Here is a 5,456-nt window from a genome sequence, read left to right as displayed (position 1 = left end):
CTTATGCTGCTGTATTTCGTGCCTAATAGAAATGTTTATTAAACCAAGTATTACTTGTTTAACTCCTTCTATTGGACTTTCTTTTGCTGCTTTGCAGGTTGTCGTCTTGAACTTACCAATTGTGGTATATTTGTCTACAACAGAATTTTAAATTTAAATTTTCTTCAAACTACAAGTTTATATAAAACACTCTTGTTGCAGCCATTATTCTACAAAATTGGTAAGTCCTGTCACGGTCGCCACATGCGACCGAACCGCCGAATCTTTCCATCAGTAAATGGGGTATGTTCTCAACTGACTCGGTTGTTTTAACCCCCTCCACTGACGGAATGACCCGCTTCCAAATCCGTATGTATAAAGCCAATACGGACTTGTAGCTGTCACGCCTTTGCGCTTACTGCTACGCATTTTAACCGTAAATAGCTCAGTCCCAATGGTAAGAGGTAGTAGTGAATTCACGTTGTTAATCTTTGAATACAGCACAGCTGCCACAAGCTCAGCTCACCTTTACTCCACTCCTACCCTCGCCATTGCACCACATTAACTAGGTGCTACATGGACCTTGCTAAATTCACTTGCGTATACATTTTTGACCGTTACTCGCCAGTATTTACCTATTGGATTAGTACACTCCTAACCGGACTATTTCCCAAAGAGCTGTGATGATTGAACGGGTTCGATCCACGGCCTACAGTGCCCTACAGTTCACACGGTAACACTGCCTACCTGACCCACTTAACTTGGTAGTGAGCTTATGTATCCAATCACCACTGCTAGCAGCAGTGGATAATCCTATCAGCACAACGAGAGCAGCAGACTTACCGTCGAATCCTCCTGAAAATACTTATAACTACGGTCGCCAGCTCTGAAGGAGCAAAAGAATAAATCAATTTTTTGGCTCGTTTCAAAGTGAAACGGCTTGAGTTGAATTTTAAACTTAATTCTGAATATTACTATTTCTGATCATTCTAGGTGATTCTACAAAGCAAATACTCTCTCAATTTCTGTGAGTTGGCTTGGTAATTACCACCAAGACAATTTATGCAACTTAGGTTAACAAAATTCTATCCTTCAACTTATTTAATGATTTTGGATATTACTCTTTGGACAATTGATATAGGATTAGTTAAGTGACTTTACTTGAAAGGTTACTCAGAAAAATTTAAGTAACTATAAATAGGCGACTCATTCTGGTGCGACCATTGCTCTTTTCAACATTCTTATATGCTAAAGTATTCTACAACCAAAAGCATTGTAAATGAAAGAGGCGATGGTGGCCTCAGTCTGATTTCACTACACTATGTTTGAGGTTGCTACACTTTACAATGAACAACATGCCTCGTAATTTTACTCATTACTATATTCTGTCCTCTGCACTTGCATAAAAGATAACTGGTATTCTCCTTTTACATGTATACAAAGTTCGACTTAACAATTGCAAGCAGTCTTGCCTTGGGTAGACGTGTCGGTGCTGGTGGTGAGATGCATGTGGCTAACGCTGCTCTTCACGCCTCATGCCCTCAATGGCGGCTGGAACTACGAGCTGTAGCACTCGTATAAGCTACTGCACGTCCGCCATAAAATCTGGGCGCAGGAACTCTTACAATCAGCCCTAGTGGCATAGAGATGGCTTTGACAACCATTCGTCGCGTTCTACTCCACAAACGGCGACGATATTCGCCTCTTCGCTGTTGCACAATCACTTTTGCGTGAGCACAGTTACGCACGTCCGGTCACGTCAACACTCCCCAGGCCATTCCATTGTTCAGTCCCTGTGTCTCCAGCTACCTCTAGCTACGCTCGTATCACCAAGAGTGGGGGCGTTCCCCTACCACCTTTTCACCGAAATCATTTAGTATTTAAGAATATTTATATTTATTACCCTGGAGTTCATACCAGTCATAATAATTTACTACTAGCGCCTTATAACATTAAATCATACACTAATAACTTATAATTACCAAGAAAAAGAATACATTTGACTCCGAGAGCTCAGTGCAGTGTCTGACAGGCAGCGCTAATTCCCAGTTTCGCCAATAGATGGCATCAGGGTGTACTCCCTGGCAGTCTCACACCAGCGCGCCCGTTTCCGACGCGCGGGCTCCAAATAACTGTCAGCCCACCATCATTTCAGTTCCATTACAATCGCTTCCTCAGAGATGCTGTGTCCCATCGCTCGGGCGCTGAATGTCAGTGTTGGCGGGCCCAGGCGAGACGTAAAACTTTGTGTTGTGCAGTCATCTGGGGTACACGAGTGGTACTACGGCTCCGAAAGACCGTATCGATGATGTTACACTTCTGCCACGTTGAACGATTCTCTTCAGTCGTCGTTGGTCCCGTTCTTGCAGGATCTTTTTCCGGCCGCAGCAATGTCGGAGATCTGATGTTTTACCGGATTTCAGATATTCACGTTACACTCGTGAAATGGTCGTACGGGAAAATCCTCACTTCATCGCTTCTTCAGAGATGCTGTGTCCCATCGCTCGGGCGCTGAATATCAGTGTTGGCGGGCCCAGGCGAGACGTAAAGCTTTGTGTTGTGCAGTCATCTGGGGTACACGAGTGGTACTACGGCTCCGAAAGCCCGTATCGATGATGTTACACTTCTGCCACGTTGAAAGATTCTCTTCAGTCGTCGTTGGTCCCGTTCTTGCAGGATCTTTTTACGGCCGCAGCGATGTCGGAGATCTGATGTTTTACCAGATTTCAGATATTCACGTTACACTCGTGAAATGGTCGTACGGGAAATCCTCACTTCATCGCTTCCTCAGAGATGCTGTGTCCCATCGCTCGGGCGCTGACTGTAACACCACGTTCAGACTCGCTTAAATCTTGATTACCTGCCATTGCAGCAGCAGTAATAGATTTAACCACTGCGCCAGACACTTATATAGGCGTTGCCGGCCGTAGCACCGTATTCTGCCTGTCTTCGTATCTATGTATTTGAATACGCATACCTATACCAGTTCTTTGGCGCTTCAGTGTATTTGTTAAGTGTGTGGTCTCGCTACAGTATCGCCAAAGCACCGATGTCGACTATCAAGAGATGGTGCCTGTCTGGCCGAGTGCAGCGAAAAATGCTTCAAACTCTCAGAAGAGACGAACTTACCTGTTACTCTGTGGTGACAGTTATCGCAGTTAAAATTATTTTTCAGTATCACTTGATTTTGACAGCATTCGTAACCTGTATTGTGATTAGCTGTTGGAGAACAGATCTCAGTTCATCATTCTAAGTGTAATATCACTTATATGAAGGTTTTGGTTTATAAATTAACTGCAATGGAAAAAAATGCTTTTTGTAACACTAACATCTATGAGAAGTCTGCCACTTTTAGTAGAATTTCTTAAAATGAGATAGCAAACATTGACATGTAAATATACAAGTTTTACCGGCTGTGACAGGAACGATCTAAGAAGCAAAAAAGTCTAGTAAACGTGGGCTCCAAAATGCATGCCTTAAGAGCTGAGAGAGCATTTCTTTACCTTCTGTGCTGTGAAAAGATCTCTTTTGCTGAAAAAGTGCTCATTGCTCTTAAGTCATGTACTTGGAGCCCATGTTTAGTGGACATTTTTTTCTTGATTTGGTCCATACTACATTCACCTAAAATACGGAAAGCAAAGAGCTTGCTGTAGAAGAGATTTGATTCACTCTTCGAAGAGGAAGAAGTGGTCGTAACTCTTAAGGTATCCACTTCAAAGTCCATGTTTACTAGCCTTCTTTGCTTCGAATGATCGTTCCTGTCACGACCCTAATTACAGGTCATTCTTCATGGGAAAATCTGTACAGGACATTACCATTCCGCTATCTTGCAATGCAGCCCGAATATAGTTCAAAACTTACTACGTAGTTCTTTCAGGTGTTATATTTAACAGTTATTTCCATTCTTCTGTCATATTTTCGTTGTGTTGTTGTTGAGGTCTTCAGTCCTAAGACTGGTTTGATGCAGCTCTCCATGCTACTCTATCCTGTGCAAGCTTCTTCATCTCCCAGTACCTACTGCAACCTACAGCCTTCTGAATCTGCTTAGCGTATTCATCTCTTGGCCTCCCTCTACGATTTTTACCCTCCATGCTGCCCTCCAATACTAAATTGATGATCCCTTGACGCCTCGGAACATGTCCTACCAACCGATCCCTTCTTCTAGTCAAGTTGTGCCACAAACTCCTCTTCTCCCCAATTCTATTCAATACCTCCTCATTAGTTATGTGATCTACCGAACTAATATTCACAATTCTTCTACGGCACCACATTTCGAAAGCTTCGATTCTCTTCTTGTCCAAACTATTTATCGTCCATGTTTCACTTCCATACAAATACTTTCAGAAACGACTTCCTGACACTATACTCGATGTTAACAAATTTCTCTTCTTCAGAAACGCTTTCCTTGCCATTGCCAGTCTACATTTTATATCCTCTCTACTTCAACCATCATCAGTTATTTTGCTCCCCAAATAGCAAAATTCCCTCAGCATCACCCGACTTAATCAACTACATTCCATTATTTTCATTTTGCTTTTGTTGGTGGTCATCTTATATCCTCCTTTCAAGACACTGTCCGTTTCATTCAACTGCTCTTCCAAGTCGTTTGCTGTCTCTGACAGAATTACAATGTCATCGGCGAACCTCAAGGTTTTTATTTATTCTCCATGGATTTTAATACCTACTCCGAATTTTCCTTTTGTTTCCTTTACTGCTTGCTCAATATACAGTTGAATAACATCGGGGAGAGGCTACAACCCTGCCTCACTCCCTTCCCAACCACTGCTTTCCTTTCATGCCCCTCGACTTTTATAACTGCCATCTGGTTTTTTGTGCAAATTGTAAATAGCCTTTTGCTCTCTGTATTTTACCCCTGCCCCCTTCAGAATTTGAAAGAGAGTATTCTAGTCAACATTGTCAAAAGCTTTCTCTAAGTCTACAAATGCTAGAAAGGTAGGTTTGCCTTTCCTTAATCTATTTTCTAAGATAAGTCGTAGGGACAGTATTGCCTCAAGTGTTCCAACATTTCTACAGTCTGTTAAGATTTCGTGTTAGTACTTTGCAGCCGTGACTTATTAAACTGATAGTTCGGTAATTTTCAAATCGGTCAACACCTGCTTTCTTTGGGGTTGGAATTATTATATTCTTCTTGCAGGCTGAGGATATTTCGCCTGTCTCATGCATCTTGCTCACGACATGGTAGAGTTTTGTCAGGACTGGCCCTCCCAAGGCTGTCAGTAGTTCTAATGGAATGCTGTCTACTCCCGGGGCCTTGTTTCGACTCAGGTTTTTCAGTGCTCTGTCAAACTCTTCACGCAGTATCAAATCTCCCATTTCATCTTCATCTACATCCTCTTCCATTTCCATAATATTGTCCTCAAGTACATCGCCCTTGTATAGACCCTCTATATACTCCTTCCACCTTTCTGCTTTCCCTTCTTTTCTTAGAACTGGGTTTCCATCTGAGCTCTTGATAT

Source organism: Schistocerca americana, chromosome 1 (assembly GCF_021461395.2).
Source record: "Schistocerca americana isolate TAMUIC-IGC-003095 chromosome 1, iqSchAmer2.1, whole genome shotgun sequence".
Lineage (NCBI taxonomy): Eukaryota > Metazoa > Arthropoda > Insecta > Orthoptera > Acrididae > Schistocerca > Schistocerca americana.
This window is presented reverse-complemented; position numbering follows the sequence as displayed.